This window comes from Phoca vitulina, unplaced genomic scaffold (genome assembly GCF_004348235.1).
Source record: "Phoca vitulina isolate PV1807 unplaced genomic scaffold, GSC_HSeal_1.0 scaffold62, whole genome shotgun sequence".
Taxonomy (NCBI): Eukaryota; Metazoa; Chordata; class Mammalia; order Carnivora; family Phocidae; genus Phoca; species Phoca vitulina.
The window spans coordinates 6,024,814-6,047,369 of record NW_022589765.1 but is presented as its reverse complement, the minus strand read 5'-3'; the positions used below and the strand labels follow the sequence as shown (position 1 = coordinate 6,047,369).

At 44.5% G+C, this 22,556-nt stretch overlaps 1 long non-coding RNA gene across 6 annotated transcripts in view; it reads left to right on the top strand.

Moving 5' to 3' along the window:
• LOC116623851 overlaps nt 1–22,240 on the top strand; it is a 66,003-nt gene extending 43,763 nt beyond the window's left edge. For 2 of the 6 annotated variants that reach the window (XR_004297780.1, XR_004297775.1), the window contains 3 exons: nt 13,643–13,701; nt 14,777–14,864; nt 21,037–22,240. This is a non-coding gene — a long non-coding RNA (uncharacterized LOC116623851). Of the gene's footprint in view, nt 1–12,449; nt 12,589–13,642; nt 13,702–14,776; nt 14,865–21,036 lie in introns of all 6 variants that reach the window. The other 4 variants (XR_004297779.1, XR_004297776.1, XR_004297777.1 and 1 more) reach the window with 4 other exon arrangements.
• The last annotated feature ends 316 nt before the right edge of the window (nt 22,241–22,556 follow it).

Genomic DNA, 22,556 nt, shown 5'->3' with positions numbered 1-22,556 from the left:
GGAAGGTCAAACTTTCTTCCTGAGTCCTTTGGGCATTGATTATTTTCAGCTCCAATAATCTTCCTGCCAAAGAGGCTCATATTGGGGTGGCCTGCCCTGGGCCCCTACATGTGGAAAATAAAAAACACATACTTAAATAAATGATGGGTCAAATTTAAAAAATACAAAGGAAATTAGAAAATATCTTAATACAAATGAAAAAGTAAACACACCATATGGAAAATATGAGCTGCAGTGAAAGCAGCGTGGAGATAAATTTACATTTGTAAGCAGTTTATTTATTTTTATATTTAAAATTTTATTATTTTTTTTTTAGAGAGAGGAGGAGAAGAGGAGCAGAGGGAGAGGGAGAGAGACAGAATCCCAAGCAGACTGCACGCTGAGTGCAGAGCCTGATGTGGGGCTTGATCTCAAGACCCTGAGATCATGACCTGAGCTGAAATCAAGAGTTAGACGCTTAACCACCTGAACCAGCCAGGCTCCCCATCACTCTCTTTCTTTCTTTCTTTTTTTTTTTTTTTAAGATTTTATTTATTTGTCAGATAGAGAAGAGAGAGAGCACAAGCAGGGAGAGTGGCAGGCAGAGGGAGAAGCAGATTCCCCACTGAGCAAGGAGCCCGATGTGGGGCTCCATCCCAGGACCCTGGGATCATGACCTAAGCCTGAGGCAGATGCTTAACCCACTGAGCCACCCAGGTGTCCCACACTCTTATTTCTTATAGGTCTTTCAGATACTCTATTTCTTCTTGAGTCAGTTTCACTAGTTTGTCATTTTAGGAATTTGTTCATTTCATCTCTGTTATCTAATTTGTTGGCATACAGTTGTTCGTACTATTCCCTTATAATTCTTCTTTTTATCAGATTATTAGTAATCTCCCATTGTTTACTTCTGATTTTAGTAACTTCTGTTCTCTCTCTCTTTTTTCTTTTTTGGTCAGTCTAGCTAAATGTCAATTTTGTTGACATTTTCAAAGAAGCAACTTTGGGTTTCATTGGTTTTCTCTACTCTTAAATTTTCTGTTTCATTAATTTCTGCTCTAACCCTTATTTCCTTTTCTACTTTGAGTTGTTTGTTATTCTAGTTTCTTAAGGATATTGTTGATTTGATATCTTTCTTTTTTAATGTAGGCATTTGCAGCTATAAATTTCCCTCTAAGTACTGCATTTAATGTTTTCATATGTTGTCATTTTCATTCATCTCGAAGTGTTTTCTAATTTCCATTCTGATTTTTTTCTTTGATCCATTGGTTATTTATACTGTTCTTTAATTTTCACATATTTTTACACTGACCAAATTTCTTTGTTTTTAATTTCCGTTTCCATGCCGTTGTGATCTGAGACATACTTTGTATGATTTTAATTCTTTAAAATATACTCAGTCCACACAAAGACACATAATTAAAATGTCAAAAATTAAAGATAAAGAATCTTAAAAGCAGCCAAAGGAAAACAGTTACATACAAGAGAACACCCATAAGACTCTTAGCTGATTTTTTAGCAGAAACTTTGCAGGCCAGAAGGGAGTGCGGGGTATGATATATTCAAAGTGCTGAAAGAAAAAACCTACAGCCAGGAATACTCTACCCAGCAAAGTTATCATTCAGAATTGAAGGACAATCCCAGACAAACAAAAGTTGAAAGAATTTATACTACTAAACTAGCCTTACAAGAAATGTTAAAAGAACTTGTTTAAGTAGAGAAGAAAAGGCCATAGGCAGAATGAAGAAAATTATGAAAGGAAAAGATTGCAGTGGTAAAAACATATAGTAAGATTGTAAAGGTAGTAGATCAATCCTTTATAAAGCTAGTATGAAGGTTAAAACAAATGTAGTGAAATCAATTATATCTATGAAAATAAATCAAGAAATAGGAGTCACAGCTTTGGAAGTTATTCCCCATGATCTCCTTATTGACTACAGATAAATGTACAAAAAAAAGTCGGCTCAGGTCATGATCTCAGGGTCCTGGGATCGAGCCCCACGTTGGGCTCCCTGCTCAGTAGGAAGCCTGCTTCTCCCTCTCCCACTCCCCCTGCTTGTGTTCCTTCTCTCGCTGTGTCTCTCTCTCTGTCAAATAAATAAAAATCTTCAAAAAAAAAAAAAGTTAAGGGATACACAAAATAAAATGATGTAAAATATGACATCATTTTCATAAAATGTGGAGGGGGTAAAAATGTAGTGCTTTTAGAATGTGTTCACATTTAGGCAACAATCAACTTAATACAGACTGCTGTACACATAGGATGTTATATACCAACCTCGTAGTAACCAGAAACCTATTAACAGATGCACAAAAAATAAAGAGAAAGGAATCCAAGCATAACACTAAAGAAAGTCATCACACCACAAGACAAGAGAGCAAGAAAGGAACATAGAAGAACTACAAAATAACCAGAAAACAATTAACAAAATCAAAATAAGTACATACTTATCAGTAATTACTTTAAATGTAAACAGACTACATGTTCTAATCAAAAGACATAGGGTAACTGAATGGGTAGAAAAAACAAGACCCATCTATATGCTGCCTACAAGTGACTCACTTCAGACCTAAAGACACCCTACAGAATGAAAGTGAAAGGATGTAAAAAGGTATTTCATGAAAATGGAAACAAAAAAGCTGGGGTGGCAATACTTATATCAGACAAAATAGGCTTTAAAAGAAGGAGTGTATTGAGAGACAAGGGTATTACATAATGATAAAGGGATCAGTTCAACAAGATGCAACAGTTGTAAACATCTATGCACCCAACATAGGAGTACCTAAATATATAAAGCAAATATTAACAGACATAAAGGGAGACTTGACAGTAATAATAGGGGACTTTCATGCCCCACTTATATCAATGGATAGATCATCCAGACAGAAATTCAGTAAGGAAACAGTCGCTTCAAATGATGCATTAGACCAGACAGACTTAATAGATAAATACAGAACGTTCCATCCAAAAGCAGCAGAATGCATATTCTTTTCAAGTACACCTGGAACATTTCCCAGGATAGATCACATTTTAGGCCACAAAACAAGTTTCATTAAATTTAAGAAGACAGAAATGATATCAAAAAGATTTTTTAAAAAACAGAAACAGGGACGCCTGGGTGGCTCAGTCGGTTAAGCGACTGCCTTTGGCTCAGGTCATGATCTTGGAGTCCCAGGATCGAGTCCCGCATTGGGCTCCCTACTCAGTGGGGAGTCTGCTTCTCCCTCTGACCCTACCCCTTCTCGTGCACTCTCTCTCTCTCTCACTCTCTCTCTCAAATAAATAAATAAAATCTTAAAAAAAACCAAACAGAAACAGACTCATAAATACTGGGAACAAACTGGTGGTTGCCAGAGAGGAGGTTGTGGAGGGATGGGCGGAATGGGTAGAGGGGATTAAGAGGGACAAAATTCCAGTTATAAAATAAACGTTGGGACACCTGGGTGGCTCAGTCAGTTAAGCGTCTGCCTTTGGCTCAGGTCATGATCTCTCAGGTCCTGGGATCGAGCCCCACATCGGGCTCCCTGCTGAGCGGGGCGTCTGCTTCTCCCTCTGCCTGCCACTCCCCCTACTTGTGTTCCCTCTCTCTCTCTCTGACAAATAAATAAATAAAAATCTTTTAAAAAATAATAAATGTCACAGGGATGAAAAGTACAGCATTGGGAATATAGTTAGTCATATTAATAACTTTGTATGGTGACAGATGATAAATACACTTATCATGGTGAATATTTTGTAATGTTTATAAATGTCAAATCCCTATGTTGTACATATGAAACTAATAGAATATTATTTGTCAACTATACTTCAATTAAAAAACGTTTCAATAAGGTGCTTCCGGCTGCACAGTATTAAGTAGTGAAGTTAGTTTTGTGCCCAGAGTCCATATGCCTCATACTCAGGTGGCTTGCCTTTCCGGGATCTGTTTGCTGAGATCCCTCTGGCTGAAAATAGATCTGTGTTATAAAGCTCTTACTGGGTGCTTGCAGCCTGGTGCTGAGTTGGCCCTCCATAAGGATGGCTGCTGGGGAGGAAACTGAACTTCTGAGTTCTCTGTGACTGCATTTCTCATACTGGATGCCAGGCTGGGTGCTCCCTGGGTCTGCATTCCTTTCCATACCACACAGTGCCCCCTGGTTGGTCCCAGTCTCGTATCCCAGCAGCCAAGGACCTGGGCATCCCTCTACTTCTCCGTCCATAGAGGCTGTGAAGCCAGGCTGCAGACTGAACACGTGGTGACTCTACCTCTTCACTGTTCTTCCTCCTCCCCCTCTGCCACCACTCAGTGCTCTCCTCCTCCAAGCCAGCACCCTACCTTGCAGGCAGAGGACGTCATTCCCTGAATAGGGGGAAAATGGAAGCCAGTGGGTTGGGCTGGGAGCTGACTGCCGGGGACCTTTGGGGCCTGATGAATCCGATGGGGCAGGACAGGGTTTGAGGGTGGCCATTCGCTGCAGGAGTCAGGAGTGTAGGCTGGGACTCTTGTGCTCCTCTTCCAGGGGCTGCTACCTGCCCAGCATGGCAGATAGAGGGTTCCTGGTACCCTGTACCTTGAGCTGCCGGAGTCAGGGGCTGTGGTTGGAGCATGATGCTCATCTGAGCAAATAGGTTTTCACAGGAGTGAAAGTAGAAGGAAAAGAAAGGGGGGGAAATGGGAAGAGGTGAGTATACGGAGCACTTCCTAGCAGGTCCTGCTTAGTGGTCAAGGCTTGTGGGATACCAGGTAGCTGTTGACTGGGTGCCCCACTTTTAAGCACGCATGTGTTTCCATTATGCCCGGAGGAAGTGATCTGGATGCTTTCCTGGCAGTCCATGGGGAAGAGGGATGAGCCGGTTTCAAAGAGGGCCTTCTCCATGCCAGCCATCCCATTAAAGGGAGGGTTCTGATTTCAGAGAATTACTACTCAACAGGCATTGCAAGGCATCATAGAGGTAGTGAAATTGAAGCCCAGTTAGGGAAATACACTTGGCCGAGGTCCCACAGTGAGTTAAAGACACGGCTAGATACATTCATTCACTCATTCATCCATTTATTTATTCATCAGGCATTGTTTACATATCTGTTGTGTGCCAGGTACTGTGCTAGACGCTGGGGGCGTGGCAGTGCTGAGACCAGCCAGGCCCTGCCCTCCTGGATTCCCTAGTCCCCAGTACAGAGAAGTGAATGAGCTGATTACCATTTAGATTTCAGGGATCGGGGGTCAACGATCAAACAAGTCTCTGAGATAGACCAGTTCTGCCCGTACTTCCAGTCTCTTTTCCTCCTCTCCCCACTCAGTCCCTGGGTTCTGGTCTCTTGGGCCTTCAAAACACACCAGCCTCATTGCCACCATGGGTCCTTTGCACTGGCTGTTCTCTCTGCCTGGAATGTTCTTCCTCTAGGTCTTTGTATGGCTGCCTCCTCCACAGCATTCATGACTCTGCTTGGATGTCACCTCCTCAAAAGCCCTCTCTGAGCCCCTGACCTAAAAGCTCCCAGCCCCACAGTGTTTGGTTATTTGCTCTCTTGTTTCATCTCCATCTCCCTCCTGGAGGACAGCGCTCAGTACTTAAATGGTGCCTGGCACCTATTAAGTGCTCAGTTAATATCGGCCAGTGGTCTTAGGAAAGGCTCAGGGACTCCTCTTCTTCCTGGAAGGTCTCTGAGCGCTTCGGGTTTGCCATCTTTACAGAGGACAAAGACTCTCCTTTTACAAATAGTAAACTGAGTTGCAGAAGAGAGGCAGTGACTGCCTGAATTCATAAAGTTCCCACAGTCTCTCGCCTTACCCTCGTGCTCCCCGCAGTCTTGGGGACATCAGAGCCAGTCCTTCACACATTTCTCCTCATTGTACTGAGACCCAAAGAGGCTCTTCTGCCCCAAGGACACTCAGGCCGAAAGCAACAAATTCTCTCCGTTTTTGTTTAACTGGGAAGATCTCAGCCTTAATTTCTGAAAGATAGCTTTGCTGGATGTAGGATTCTGAATTGACAGTTTGGTGGTGTTTTGAGCACTTTGGATGATGCCCACCTGCATCAGATGGCGCGTTTACACACCAGCTCCCCGCGGGCATTGGCTGGGGACTGTTCGTGGGAGCATTGACTCCCCAGCATTTCCGGCCTTCCCTGCATAGGCAGAAGGGCTTCAGTCCACAGAGGAAGCAGGGGGCAGGTGGATGTTGGGCCAAGTGCGTATGGCTGAGGAGACGCGGTAGGACACCCACATCACCTGCTATGGATGACCCGCCATGGTGACACAGCAGCAGGGCCACGATCTGAGCTCAAGGTCGTGTGACAGCAAATTCCATGTTCTTAGCCGCTGCTTGATTTGGTGAATGGAGAGCTGGCACAGAACAGCAGAAGTTTGCTAGAGGCCTTGTCAAGATTACTTACCTGGACCGTTTCTCATTTACATATTCCACAGATTGTTAGAGACCCCTGCTCTGTGCCCATCCTCTGGCTGGGCTTTCAGGTCACAGAGATGAACCAGGCATGTTTCCTACCCTCAAGGAAAATATGTCTGCTGGGAGATGGTCGTCTAAGGGGGTAAACCCACACTTTGTTTCCCATCCTATCTGTGTTGACTAGGGAGTCCTTCCTGGAGGAAGTGTTGCCCAAAGCACTGGAGAGGACTTTTGGGGGGCATCAAACCTATTCCTTTCACTTTACAGATGAGGGAACACAGGACTGTAGCAGAGAAATGGCCTGCAGAAGAGGGCAGGAGGCGTCCTGGAGGCCAGCCTCTGAGTGGCCATGTCCTCCCTTGGGCTCTAGTCCCAGATGCAGACAGGTCACACTGTCCCGGACACAGCTGCTCAGTGCCTACCCCCTCCATCCTACCCAGAGCTCTTTCCTTCAAAGGGCGGCAGACTCAAGGCTCTGCTCTAAGCCTCAGCACTGGGCCATTTCACCTTTAGCAATATAAGCAACCTCTCCTGAGAGAATTTCGTATACCGGTGTGGGAGAAGGTGTGTGTACACCTCGGGCTGGGAGTGTGAGAGGGCATCTTAAGGTTTGGTGAGTTGGTTTTTCTCCTTTGGATTTACATAGTCCTCAGCTGAGTCCTGGAGGGGAAATGAGCCATAAGGGAAAAAAGGTAAAAAAAAACAAAACAAAAACTTCTATTTCCAAACTGTACAGCATGAATTTCTCCAAGAAGCCTTTTTTTAATGATTTTATTTATTTATTTGTCAGAGAGAGAGACAGGGTGCTCTAGCAGTGGGAACGGCAGGCAGAGGGAGAGGGAGAAGCAGGCTCCCTGCTGAGCAAGAAGCCCCATGCGGGACTCGATCCCAGCATCCTGGGATCATGACCTGAGCCCAAGGCAGACACTTAACCAACTGAGCCACCCAGGCGTCCCTCCAAGAAACTTTTAACAGATGCTTTCCACCCCCCACAAAGCTTTTGCAACTCTAATAGGTCTGTCTTACGGGGATATGGACCTAATAATGACCTATAACACAACCCATTGTGGATATTTGGCCAGTGGTACGGTCGAACTCCCCTGAAATGAGTTGTTACAGTGACCTAGTCTACTTGATCTGGCACTGCAGGGGGCCTTCACAGTCATCCAGTCCATTCCCTTCACTCCCCAGATAAGGAATGCAGGCCCAGAGCCGCTGCGGGGCCTACTCAAGAGAGCCCCGAGAGCTCAATCTAGAGAAGGCCAGCTTCTGGGCAGCCTGGTCTTCCTTTCTGTGTGTGAGGTCATTCAGTTTTGGGCAACACACTCAAGTTCATAGCCAGGTTCCTATCCTAAGCATTTACCACACTGTCCTGCCCAGAACTCTTTCACTTAAAGGGCCAAAGACTCAAGACCCCTCTCCAAGCCCTGGCACTGGACCCGTTGGCCTCTCAGAAACCTAAACACCCTCCCCTGCAGGCATGCAGTAGCCACTTTGGAGTTGGTTTTTGCAGGCCGTTAGAGAGCCTTGCAATTTGTACTCTCCTAACAAAAGGCCAAGTGTGATTCCACTACAACTCTCGTTTCTCCCGATCTTCTTACAAATACGTCTGCCAACTGGTACTACAGCACTTGAGTGGCCACCAGCTTTGCACTTAGGTTGAACTAACTTTCTTAGAAAAGTAGGCCAATAGCTTGGAAACTGTTCTACCGATATTTTAGAACCCAGGAAAACAAAAGACTCCTTCTGAAAGCATGTTCTGTCTTGTTACATAAAGAGACACAAGAGATTTTAGATTCCGGCAGAGATGGCATAATTGGTACCCCTGTCCCCCTCCAAAGCACAGCCCCCAGACAAAACTAGGGCTCTTATGAGAACTGCAGAGTTGGATCGTAATTTTCTATTTCAAGGCCAAGTATCTTGGTTTAGGAAAAATAATGGAGATAAGGCAGAGAATAAGGAGTAGTCTCTGTCTGGTACCCCTTGAATTAGGGAGACCAAAAAAAAAAAAAGAAAGAAAGAGAAAAAAAGGATGTTTTGAAATTAGAAGTGGAAAAGAAGGTTGTGGAGACCTAGAGGAGAAGGAAATCCACGGCAATGGCCGAGCCCAGACCTGTTGGGGTGTGGGGGCATAGGTGGTGAGGGCTGACAGGAAGGAAGCCTGTAGGGCACAAGGAGGTAGCTCTAACCAGCTGGGCTTTACAAAAAAAAAAAAAACCCAAGTGGGAAACAGATGCATTTGTAAATCCGTCAATTCGTATGTAAATTAAGATTGGTATGTAAATTAGCCCCTAACATCTTCCACAGCCCCCATTACAAGGCCAAACAATAGGGTTACCTTCCTTTAACTCCACTGGTCATCCTAAGAGGTTTCATTGGAATGAAAATATTCACGAAGAATGAGGGAAAATCCGGATCCAGAGGAAGTTTTACAATGTGATTTTCCCTGGCCTACGTCACCAACCCTAACACCCCAAGAAACACAAACGATGCTTCTATTTCTTCACCTTAATCAGAAGGAATTTCCAAAGATGTCTCATGAATTCCATGGACCCACATCAAAATCTCAACTCCAATAAGGAGTCAGACAGAAATATTACAAGATGCTAAATTGGTTCTTCTGGTATTTATTTAATATAAAAACTTAGACTTTAGAATCTCACCATGGCCAAATTTGTTAGATGAATAGATTCTGTAGTCCCAAAACAGGCGAGTGTTCAGTGTTTATTCATTCTGAACTGGAAGCAAGGAAGTTAGCTACCAGCCGTGAATCCTGGCCAACATGTGGGATGTGAAGGGATGAGGAGGTCATCTTCATAGTCATTGAGTTGCTGTCCAAGAGTAGCAACCACAGCCAAGGCCATAAATCATGGTCCATTCACCTCACTGTGCTCTTCCTCACCCTGCGAAACATGGGAAAGACTCAATCCATAGGCAAAATAAAAATGATGTTTGGAATAACTCTGTTCACACCCTCCTGATATTTCAGGCACCATGCACAAATTGGCGTATTCTCTCTCATAACTGGTAGCCTTGTAATATTGTACATCAGTATCTCAATTATTAAATATAATCATATGGGCACCTGGGTGGCTCAGTCAGTTAAGCGTCTGACTCTTGATTTCAGCTCAGGTCATGATCTCAGGGTCGTGGGATTGAACCTGTGACTGGCTCTGCGCTGGGGGTGGAGCCTTCTTGGGATTTTTCTCGCCCCCCCCGCCCCCTCATCTCTCTCTTTAAAAAAATAGAATCACACTAGAAGAGAACTTCGGTTCATCAGGATCTTACACTTATTGCAGGAAAAGACAACTATCCAAGAAAATCATTTTTACTTTGCTAAGACTTTTTTTTTAAGCTGTTGTTTGCATTGTGTTTTGTTTAGTGTACTGTTTAGAGGAAATCGCAGGGGTGAGCACTCACTCAGTCTCATAGCTTTCATGTTTTCCAGCTACAGTCACGGCAATGCAGTCTGATCTCTGGAATGATGTCTCTTAGACACTACAACCTCACAGCCATTCCTCAGAACCTGCCCTACCCATTTCTGACCCTCCATCTTCGCTTGTGCTGTTCCCATTCCAAACCCTTCCGCGTCTAGCGCAATCATTTGGGTCTTGCCTATGTTCCTCTCACATTTTCTGCCTCCTTTCACTCAACTCCTTCCTCTTCCTTCCCTTTCGCAACCTTACCTGCCCAGAGTTTGTCTCCCCTCCCTGAACCTTATAGGCCTGAAGTGTGAATCCCTCATTAAGAGACAACAGCTGGAACATGGGCTCCCACGGAAAACTGTTTTGTGGGTGTCGTTCTTAGGTTCCCTACCTGCACAGTGAGCACTTGAATTTTCAGACGGGGTGACCTACTTTTTTGTTTCCTCACTTGAAGCTAGGGTAATGCTTTGCATGTAGTAAAAAAATGAGCAATGATTATAGTAACAGCTGAAACTTTGGGCAGGCTTACTGTGTGCCAGGGACTGTGCGGAGCCATATGCATTAATTAGGATTATTGCTATTTTGCAGATGAGAAAATAAAGACAGGGAGAGGGTAATAATTCGCCCAGATCACAGAGCTGACAACTGGTACAATGGAATTTATTCATCATATATTCCATTCGGTTCACTAGACTCTCTGAGAAGAAAATGGCTACATGCATATTTTCACATATCTTTTGTTTTTTAAGATTTATTTATTTATTTTAGAGAGAGAGCACGTAACCGCGCATTGTGGGGAGGGGCAGAGGGAGAGGGAGAGAGAGAGAGAATCTCCAGCAGACTCCCCACTGAGCATGGAGTCCAATGCAGGACTCTATACCATGACCCTGAGATCATGACCTGAGCCAAAATCAAGAGTTGGACGCTTAACCGACTGAGCCACCCAGGCACCCCCAAAATTGGTTGTTTTTTTATAAACAGAGAGAAAGCCATCTGCCTTTTCTGAGGGGTAGTCAGTGTGTGGACACACAGTATCATAGTAGTTCGGAAGTCTCACACGTTAAAAAGCAAGACCAGATCAAAGCTTGAATCTGGCCAACATCTCTGCTCATTTGAATTTAACATTTCCAAGGTATGCCTATTTTGGTGAATCTTTCAGTTTATTGGTATGGTTTAACTAACAAAATATAAAACTAGTTCATGGAGTATTCCTGTAATTTCGTATGACTGTATTCGGAAGTCTAGTTCTTCCTTTTTTGAAGCAAAAGGAACAAAAAGCATTTTCCCCATTGAAAGCAAACTGGTGCAGCCCCTGTGGAAAATGGTATGGAGATTCCTCAAAAAGTTAAAAATAGAACTACCATATATATGATCCAGTAATTGTACTACTGGGTATTTACCCAAAGAATACAAAAACACTTATTTGAAAGGATATATGCGCCCCTATGTTTATTGCAGCATTATTTACAATAGCCAGATTACAGAAGCAACTTAAGTGCCCATTGGTAATGAATAGATAAAGAAGATGTGGTATATATATATATACAGTGGTAGTATTCAGCCATAAAATATAATGAAATCTTGCCATCTGTGACAACATGGATGGAACCAGAGAGTATTATGCTAAGTAAAATAAGTCAGTCAGAGAAAGACAAATACTATAGGATTTCACTCATATGTGGAATTTAAGAAACAAAACGGAACAAAGGGAAAAAGAAGAGACAAACCAAAAAACAGACTCTTAACTATAGAGAACATACAGATGGTCACCAGAGAGGAGGTGGGGGGGGGGATGGGTGAAACAGGTGATGGGGATTAAGAGTACACTTACCATGATGAGCACTGAGTAATGTACAGAATTGTTGAATCACTGTATTGTACACCTGAAACTAATATAACACTGTTAATTATACTGGAATTAAAAATAAATATAAATAAATAATTTTGAAATCGAAAGCAAAAAAACCCATTTTCCCCCGCACATTATCTTATGATACATTTTGGCATTTGTTAATGTCCTGTATGCCAGGAGCTGCTCCAGTATATCCCCTCTGTTCCACTGATAACAGTGGTAATTGCCCTTTTGAGCCAGCATTAGTCTTAACAAGTAGTGTTCTGTAGTTCGTGGTCAGTTGAATAAATAAATAATAAATAAATAAATATGTGGTCAGTTGAATCTCTTACATACTTATTAGACTATTCTTTTGTTTTCTTGCTTATTTTTTCATTTTAATTGAAATTGTGCTAAAATCAGAAAATTTGGTGCAAATGGTCATATGTACATATATGCTGTCCTCCCATCTAAGAGCATATCTATAGTGACTCATTTTGCAAATAACACCTAAATCTTTTTTTAATTAAAAAATTTTTTTTAATTTTTATTTTATTTTTTTAAATTAACATATAATGTATTATTTGTTTCAGGGAAATAACACCTAAATTTTAACGTATTCTGTCAACATTGCTTAAATCTCTCAGTGGCCCCTAATCTCTCTTTAGCAACAAGGTCCAATTCTCTTTGTAGCCCTCAGTAGCTAAGTGAATGGTGTGCAGAAGCTTCTCTTTACACTGACCTGGTTTTGCTTGGACCTTAACCTTCTTTCTCTGAGGCCAGTAAGGTGTAGGAGGCCTGATCTTGGTCCCTTTCTTTCTGACATACAGAACATAGAAGACAGTTTTCTGGAAATCAGTTGCTTCCATTTGGTAAAGGCTGTATCACTCCATCCACTCCTGCTCACCCATTTTTGTCCTTCTACCAGCATCTGTAAAACACTTGGGGCTCAAGAGATGCTCGGAAAAGGTAAAAAAGGGGGTGCCTGGGTGGCTCAGTCGGTTAAGCATCTGACTTTGGTTCAGGTCATGATCTTAGGGTCCTGGGATGGAGCTCATCGGGGAGCCTGCATCTCCCTCTCCCTGTTCCACTCCCCCCACTCATGCTCTGTCTCTTTCAATTAAATAAATATTAAATCTTCAAAAAAAAACCACTGCGGTGATATTATCACAGGTCTATGCATGTGTCCAGACTCATGGAAATGTATGCATTAAATATGTGCATTTTTATGATTAAGTATACCTTAATGAGGCTGAAAGAAAGAAAACAGAGTTTTTGGTAAATTGGTAAATTTGGTTAAGCTTTGGTGAATTAAGTCGTATGGTAACTCGATCCTTCAAAGAATGGCCCACTTGTTCACTTGGTCATTCTGTGACTTGGCTTTTGGTGACATGGCTCTTGATGAACTGACTCGGAGCCAAATCCGTGACTTCTAATACCAAGCAAATGAGGCAGCGTTTTTATCCGCGGATAGATCCTCTTTAGAACTTCCCCATGGAAACAAGTGCTTTATCATGAGAAGGAAAATTCTGGGATTTTATCCTCACACAATTGTGGGAACAAATCATTCTTGACTTTCCCTTTCCCTGGCCTTTTCTAGTTCCTTTCTCCCTTTTCCTTCCTAATGTAACAGGCTAGATGGGCAGAGGGATGGGAAGTGTCAGGGGTCTAGTAAGGGTTGGGGTCTGGGTGGTAATGGGGACGGCCAGGGCAGGGCCTTTGTGTGTCGCACCCCGCTCCTCCCAATCCCTGATATTTGCTGGGAGACGCAATTGCTGCACAAGCTGCAGATGTCTTTCCGCATGCGTTCCCCAGAGTTCCCAGAAGGAAAGTGTCTGCGTGCTGCTATGGCAACCATTTTCAACCAGTGGGAAGTAAAGCTGAGACATTTCTGCCTGCTCGGGTTCTGTCAAGGAGGGGAAGTAGGAGACAGCTGAGGGAAGGAGAGTACGATCAGTCCTAGCAACTCTCTGACCTCAATAATAGGAGCAGGCTGTAGTATTAGTACTCCGTTTCTTTCCAGCAGGAGATGAGCTTGCAGGGCTGTGCCGGGGTGAAGAAAAACGATAAGCCTCGCCCCTGGTATGTACTGGGGGTCCTTATTTGCCAGTCACTGGGTTCAGGGCTCGGTATCTGTTAGGCCATTTCCTTCTCACAACAGATATTAATATTTTCTTTTTTTTTAAGATTTTATTTATTTATTTGACAGAGAGAGACACAGTGAGAGAGGGAACACAAGCAGGGGGAGTGGGAGAGGGAGAAGCAGGCTTCCCGCGGAGCAGGGAGCCTGATGCGGGGCTCGATCCCAGGACCCTGAGATCATGACCTGGGCTGAAGGCAGACGCTTAACGACTGAGCCACCCAGGCGCCCCCAGATGTTAATATTTTCATATTAGATTTCAGAAAACAGAGACGAAGAGCATTAATTCGCCCAAGACTCAAACCCAGAGCTTCTGTGCTTTTTGCTTAGCTATTCCCAGATTCTGAGATCAGGGCTTCTGTTGTATGCTTGATGGTTTCCTTTAAAGATATCTTTTACGGGGGCACCTGGCTGGCTCAGTTGATAGAGCAGGCAACTCTTGATCTCAGGATGATGAGTTCAAGCCCCGCGTTGGGCGAGGAGCCCACTGGAAAAAAAAAGTCTATTAAAAAAAAAAAACTTAAGAAAAATAAGGATATCTTTTATGAAGCACAGATGACAGAGAGTATACTATAATGGTTATCAGCACAGAATCGGGGCAATTTACATAGCACTTTTTTTTTTCAAATTTCCTTGCCTATAAAACGGGGATAACAGTGATGCCTATTGAATAGGATCTTTATGAGGATGAAATCAAATAGTTCATTGACAGATTAAGAACACCTGGCACATTATAGCCTTTCTCCTTAAGGTTTACATATTCCTGCCGTTAGTATTAGTAGTAGGAGGAGTATAAATGGTACTCTTTTAAATGGTCTTAATTGGTGAAATGAAAAGACCATGATCTGTATCAGAATCCTGTTTTGTTATTTAGTCCATGAAATCTCCAAGGCTGGGAGCCCCTGCCCTTAACCCATGTGCTTTGTATGTGGAGTGGTTGATTTCTCGTGTTGAAACAACTGGTCTCCATCCCAACAAGCTAAGGAAAGTACTTTGCTAAGTGTTCTCTCTCTTCAGGAGGAACTGTTGAGCTCGCTGCCTGGAAGCCACCGCACACATCCAGGCCTGCCACACACAGGTTGGGCTGCTGAGCTGGCATAGAGAGGTAAGCACGTGGGAGTGGGAAGGAAGGAGTGTGGAAGGCGGGGTGGCTTCGTGGGAAGAAGACCAACTATGGACTCACAGGCTTGCAAACCACGGATCTGCCACAGACTGGCTTTGTGACTTCAGGCGGGTTGTTTCAGCTGCCTGAGCCTCATCTGAGCAATGGGATCATAATAGGGGTTGACAAGGCTGAAAATAAGAGGAAATGAAGGAACCTCATATAGAGCACCCCGAACAAGGCCAGGCTTGCTGTAGGTCTTCAGTAAACATTAGCTACCCCAAACATGATGATTAAGAGACTAACCACAATAGACAGAATAAAAAAGTAGGGGCACTGGAAAGAGCCCACATCTTCCCTGCAGCTGGGAAGATTTTCTCAGTACTCCAGGCACAGGTGTGGCTTGAGCTGTCGCTGGTAGAGTGAGTGCCCAGCCGCCAAGGGCGAGCGAGACTCATGAGGACACTGGGTGCTGAGCACGTAGGCTCCGGAGCAGAGAGACCGCTGTCGGGGACGGCGACCAGCCTCAGTTCTGCTCACTTGTCCAAATCCCATAAAGCGCATCCGACCAGTTGCTATGAACCTCGTAGTGTTCCAGCAGGGGCCAGACCGCAGCCCTGCCCGCCCCCCCACCGTGTTCCCTGTGTACGTGTGCGGTGGAGGGGGCACGCCGCACCTCTGGAATGGGAGCCCGAAACACCCAGCCCCACAGCAAGGGCTTTCCTAAGGGGCAGAGCTCTGAGCTCCTTTGTGTCATGCTTTTGGGGCAAGGACAGCGGGGACCCCTGGAGAGAGTAAGTAGTCTGGCTCCTGGCGTGATCTTTCAGGCAAATACAAAGGATCCGTTGGGCAGGCGTCATGGAAAGAGGCTGGTTTCTCCGCATCTCACTGGGTACCCAGCCCGTGCACTGCATTCTCGGAGGGGAGGACCCCCGGTCAACCACGCTCTTACCCGGAGCTGCCTTCCCAGCCCGGTGCCTGTGGCAGAGGCCTTCCTCAGGCACCCCTGCTCACGCCTCCTCGTCGGAGGCAGCGGGGCGCTTAAAGACACATTTTCTCCACTCGGTACTCAGTACTTTTCCACTCCCAGCCCTTCCTCCCCCCCCCCCCCGCCCCCGACCCGCCAGTGGGTCCATAAAATGGCAGGAGCCTTCTGTTCAGGGCTTCCTCCCCAGTGAGACCATCCCTCGAGGCTGCGCTAATCCATTTGACCCTTGCTGGAGCCGGTCCATGGAACAGTGGGGGGTGGTCCACACCTTCTCTGGTTCACCCCCTGGTTATACTATCGAAGGAAGTGATTAGAGGCTTGACTGTTAGTTTTATTTTGACCTCTTGTTTTAATCGACTACTCTGAAACCTGGCGACTCAGCTTTCTGTAGCTCAGCTCAGCTCTTGAGAAAGAGGTGCAGTAAGCAGGGTAGTTGATGTGGAAGAAAATCTCAGGGGGCGCTTGACCAACGGGGTACCAGCACAGCGTGCTGGCAAGTCAGCTGCAAGAGGCAGAGGATCTCACGGGGCAGCAGGAGCCACGGGGCATTCTTGGAGGATGGCAGCGAATTGTTTTTTCCTTTTCTTTTTTTTTAAGATTTAGTTATTTATTAGAGCGCACGAGTGGGAGGGGCAGAGGGACAGGGAGAGAGAATCTCCAGCAGACTCTGTGCTGAGCGTGCAGCCCAACGCGGGGCTCCATCTCAAACCCTGAGATCATGACCTGAGCGGAAATCAAGAGTCAGCCACCCAGGCATCCCGCAAATTGTTTATATAAGCTTTTGGGTTCCAAGGTGGACCACTGGTCCTTCTCTTTAGCTCCCAACACCCTGGCTGAAATCGTTGGGTGGGTCAAATTAGAAATCCAACAGCGAGGGACTGTAAGAAAGCCAGGGAAGCAGTTCGCTCACTACTTTTTCCTGTTCTCTGATGACGGGACCAGAAGTTGTCAGAGACCAGGGAAACTGAGTTGCACCCAATGACTATTCTTAGATCTAAGCCGATCGCTGGTGCCAGTGGACGGTCTGCTGGGCATTGTGTTATTGAGACTCATGCTTCTAATTAAAAAAAAATGTAGAGCTCTTTGAGATTGCTATGTCCAGTGCTCTCAGGAGACCTTGGTAACTTGACAAGTTTGCCTCTGTGATGAAAGAGGGAATCTTGTTCAACTTCCTAAGGGAAAGTGGCTCCAAGTGAGGTGCATCACCGTAGACCCCCTCCTCCAGAGTGCCTTGACAGTAGCCACTTTACCTGAGGAGGAGGAAGAAGGGAGAGATGAGAGGGTAGGATTATCAGAGACCCTCTTCCTCAGCTTTGGGCTCTGACAGATTTGGCCCACACATGATGAGGCAATGAAAAAACTTGTCTGGAGCGCCCTTACAGAAGCTACGGAGACCCCGCACCCAGCCTGGTAGTCTTTGGGGTCTACAGTGAGGGAGTGGGAACGGTGTTTGATGAGGTTGTTCACCAGGCGAAGATTTTTAGGTTTGTTCATGCTGCTCCTGCTCGTTATCGAACCCAATTAAACCACCCAATTAAGCTTCAGAATGAGGTTAGGTCAATTGGTCAGCCACACAATCTGGATCTTCACTGAGAAATTTCTGGGCACTGACAAAGTGGCTACTGCAAATAGAGCAAATTTGACTGACCAAAGAAAAAATGTCAAAATGGCGATCAGGAGCCCTCTTGTGGACTTTCTGGGCAAGAGCTTTTTCCAAAGACAGCTCTGGGCCCAGTCACTCAGTAACGGGTCCTCAAAGAAGGAGATTGATGTGCTCCCCACTAAGGAACTCTGGGCCAGTACCAGGTCATGGGGGACTTGATAGATGGTCCTACTAGGGTCTGCATGGTGATGGCCCTCTGCCTCTCCTGGTGAATCGGGAGACGAATCCAAGAGTCCGAATGTCTTAGTGTCTTCGTCAGCTCAGGACAGAATGAGTGGCCCGCTATTGGCTTTGGTGGATACTGAGCACATGATCGATGGCTGTGAGGTAATCTTAAGACCAGAAATCCCAGTCATGTCACAGATCCAAGCAGATGTCTCAAATCACCTGGTGGAGGTGGTTCAAGAGTCTTCCATACTAAGATATAAATGGTACATACAGGAATGAACAAAACGCAGCCCAGATGAGGTCTCATAACTCCAAGGAAAGATCTCAGGAGTGTCTCTCTGGCTCCCTGGCATATTTCCCAAGGAGGCAGCCCAGTGAGGTCCCAGATAGAGAGGCTTCCTGGACCACAAATGGGCCTGTTCCCTGTCGGCTCCTCCTGGGTAACTACTAACAAGCAGGGACGGGGTTCAGCTGCCATCCACGCTGAGAGAGACCTTTCCCTTCCCGGGTGTGGTAAGGGATGCTCAGTATAGCGGGCAGAGCTTCGTGCAGGGTGGCTGGCTGGCTGTCCCGGCCACCTCAACAAAGGGGTTTGCTCTATTTTTGCTGACTGGTGTACTGTGGCTAATGGCCTCGACATTTTTGGGGGGCCACTGGCAAGACTCAGATTGGCATGTAGAGCAAGCCTCCCTCTGGGGACAAGCCATTGGGGTAGAAGTCAGTTCTGCTCCTAATAAGCTTCTTGTTACTCATGTGGATGCTCACCAGAAAGACCCCCAACGGGGGGGGGGGACATCACAAACGGGTGGACTGTGCTCGTCAACCACACAGGAAGACTCAAGTGTCCTTTACCCCAGAGCAAGCAGATATGCCTCTAGGATCCACAAGAGAATGGCCGCTGGGAATTCAGTGTAGGGAAGGAAAAATTCTTTCTCTACCCTTCAAGGTCTTTTAGCTGGACTAAATTAAATTTCCATGAGACAGAGTAATAGGGAAAAAAAACAAACAAACAGTGTCATTATGTGGGCACAGAGGCCCAGTAATGAAATTGAGACCTAAAGAAATAAATGACCAAAGCAGGCAGTTTTTATACTTTTTAGACAAAGAGACAATAAACTTGTGAGGAATTGACAGGATAAAGAAAACAGGTGTTTGGGAGCTTTAGTAGGGGATTCTAAGCGGAATTTAGGCTGAGGTAGTAGATTAGAGGGAAAAAAAAAACCCCACAAGGTTTGTTTCTACAGTTTTGTCGGCTTCGAAGTCTATCTCTGGTCACAAGGAATTCCCAAGTTAAAAAACTTCTTAGTACAAGGACGGTATTTTTCTCAGGGGAGATTTGTTTCCTGTTTCTTGGGGACAGGACGGTCTGAGTGTCCTTATATTGGCTGTAACTTTTCTTTAAAACTATCAGTATGCCAAAGTGGCACATTTTGGGGTGGCCTGCCCTTGGCCCCGCGTCGGAAACCATCCTGGACGGGGCCACACGCAGGGGCTGCCACTGCTGTCGGAAGAAAACATGGGGGAAAAGCTCCTCGATGTTGGTTCTGACAGTGATTTCTTGGATGTGACACCAAAAGCACATGCAACGAAGCGGAAATAAACGAGTGGGACTACCTCAACCCAAAAAGCTCCTGCACAGCAATGGAAACCATCAACAGAATGAAAAGGAGAAAATAGGGGTGCCTGGGTGGCTCAGTTGGTTAAGCGACTGCCTTCGGCTCAGGTCATGATCCTGGAGTCCCGGGATCGAGTCCCGCATCGGGCTCCCTGCTCAGTGGGGAGTCTGCTTCTCCCTCTGACCCTCTTCCCTCTCGTGCTCTCTGTCTCTCATTCTCTCTCTCTCAAATAAATAAATAAAATCTTTAAAAAAAAAAAAGAAAAGGAGAAAATATTTGCAGGCCATGTATCTGCTAAGAGGTTAATATCTAAAATATATAAGGAACTCTTGTAATTCAACAGGGAGAAAACAAGTAACTGGTTAAAAGATGGGCAAAGGACCTGGGTGGACAGTTTTCCAGAGAAGTCATGCACATAGCGCCATTCCTCATCAGGAAAATGCAAATCAAAAGCACAATGAGATCTCACCTTCTGGGGGAGCAACATTTGCCACCCCAAAATGTGTCTCTTGGCATGAGGATTAATTTAGGCTGATTATTTGTAAGAAACAGAAGACTCAGGAAGTTTTTCTTTTTACCTTTACCACTGCCTGAAAGAACTTAGATAGAGGGCCTCTCCCCGGAAACGAGCCACCATCCTAGATAATGACAGTACAGTGTGGCCACAGGTGTGGTCGGGGGACAGGGAGAAACCTAGCAAAGTCTGTGTGTTAAAATTCCTCTCTGCGTCTTGTTGTTCCTTTATGGCCCAGCCAATATCTGTTTACCAGACATTTATTTTTCATCTTCCTGTGAATGGCTCTCCTGCCCTTTGAAGTCTCAGACCCCTCCCCGCTTCTCAGTTCAGGATGGCATACATAACTTCATTTTGCCTGTCTTTGGAATGTCTTATGTTTATGGGGATTCCCCACAGGTATATAATTTAATTTGTTTTCCTCCTATGATTCTGTCTTGTGTCATTTTAATTACTCAGCCAACCCGCCAAAAGAACTAAGAGGGGAAGGGGGAAATTTTCCCTTCTCTGACAACCTTACACCTGTTGGGATGGCTACTATCAAAAAGACAGGAGATAACAGGCGCTGGCGAGGATGTGGGGAAAAGGGAAGCCTCATGCACTGTTGGTGGGAATGTAAATCGGTGCAGCCACTGTGGAAAAACAGTGTGGAAGTTCCTCAACATTAAAAATCGAATTACTATGTGATCTAACAATCCCACTTCTGGGTATATATCTGAAGGAAAGGAAATCAGAATCTTGAAGAGATATTTGCACTCCCATGTTCATTGCAGCATTATTCAAATTATTCAAGTAGCCAAAACATGGGAACAACCTAAGGGTCTATAGATGGATGAACAGATAAAGAAATATATATAAACTGTGGGAGAGATATATAATGTGAGATATGTATATAATGTGAGATAGATATATGTATCTATATCTGCTGTCATTTTTGACAACATGGATAAAACCAGAGGGCATTTTGCTAAGTGCAATAGGCCAGACAGAGAAAGCTAAATACTGTATGATCTCATTCATATGTGGAATCAAAAAAAATTAAGTCAAACTCATAGAAACAGAGAGTTGAATGGTGATTGCCAGGGGCTGGGGCTGGAGGAAATCAGATGTTGGTCAAAAGATAAGTTCTGGGGAGCTAATGTTTGGTGTGGTGACCACAGTTAATAATACTGTATTGTGTACTTGACATTTGCTAAGAGAGTCTATCTTTTTCTCTTTTTTTCAAGTTTCAGATATTTATTAATGATTTCGTGTATTTAGAGGGGAACGATTTCCTGGATAAGTGGAAAATTGTGCAGGTGGCTTCTGGAAGACCTTCATTTTAAGCAGCTTTATAGTGAAACATTTCATTTAGAAGTCTGGACCTTCTTCAGTTTGCTGCAATCTCCGTTCACTGAGTAGAGCTTGTATTGATTCTTGGGACCCAGTTTGTTCCCGGGTTCTGGATTGAACGAATACCAGGCGCAAGACACACAGCGCTGCTCCAGTACCTTTGGCTCCACGACATAGGAAGAGGGGCATCAAGCTTGGCTGCTTCTTGGAACGTCTCGGAAGATCTGGCAGAACGTGGTGGCGGCAGAAGCCTAGAGGCTAGAAGGAGGGAACAGATCTGCAAGGAAGAGATTCCGCTAAGAGAACAGATCTTCAGCCTTCTTTCTACACACAGAAAAGGTAACTGTGAGTTGAGGGATGTGTTAAAATTACCTTAATTGTGGTCATTTCACAATGTGTACGTATATCAAATTGTATTGTGCACTTTAAGTATATACAGTTTCATTTGTCAATTAAAAATAAAGCTGGGAAAAAATTACAAATAAACTGTCAAGTAGATCCATTGATGGATGGTTCTTTTGAGTTCAGCTATATCCTTACTGATTTTCTGCCTACTGGATCTGTCAGTTACTGATAGAGGGAGTGTGGAAATCCCTCACGTTAATAGTGGGTTATCTGTTTCTCTCTGCATTTTTATCAGTTCTTGCCTCTTGCATTGTGACGCTTCGTTGTAAAGTGCATATATTTCAAAGATTATTGTGTCTTCTCAGAGAATTGACCCCCCCTTATTATGTAATACCCTCGTTATTCCTGGGAAGTTTCCCTGTTCAAATGCTTTTTGTCTGAAATTAATTATCACTACTCCAGCTTTCGTTTGATTAGTGTCCGCGGCACCCCTCTCCCCGCTCTTTTACTCTTAATATATGTGTGTTTTTATATTCAAATTGGGTTTCTTATAGACAACATATAGTCTGGTCTTGTTTATCATCTACCCTTACAGTCTCTTCTTTTAATTGGCGTATTTAGACCACTCCCATTTAAAGTGATTGTTGATATAGTTGGATTTGTATCTACCATGTTTGTCAAAATTTTGTATTTGTTGCACTTGTTCTTTGTTTTTTTCTTAATCTTCCTGTTTCTGCCTTCTCTTTTAATTGAGCATTTTTTATTATTTCATTTTCTCTTCTCTCTCAGCGTATCAGTTATATTTCTTTTTAACTTTTTAGTGGTTTCCCTAGACCTAGACTGCACAACATAAATTTACAACTAATCTAGGTCCACCTTCAAACAGCACTGCACCACTGTATGGGCAGTGTGGGTGTAACAGAGAATCCCCAGCTCCCCACTCCCACCCCTTCATAACACTGCTACCGTTTCTTGCACTGACCTACGCGCTATGATCACCCGTACATCGTGGCTGTTATTCCTTTGAACAGTCGTCCTTTAGATTAAATAAGAAAAATAAAATACTGTA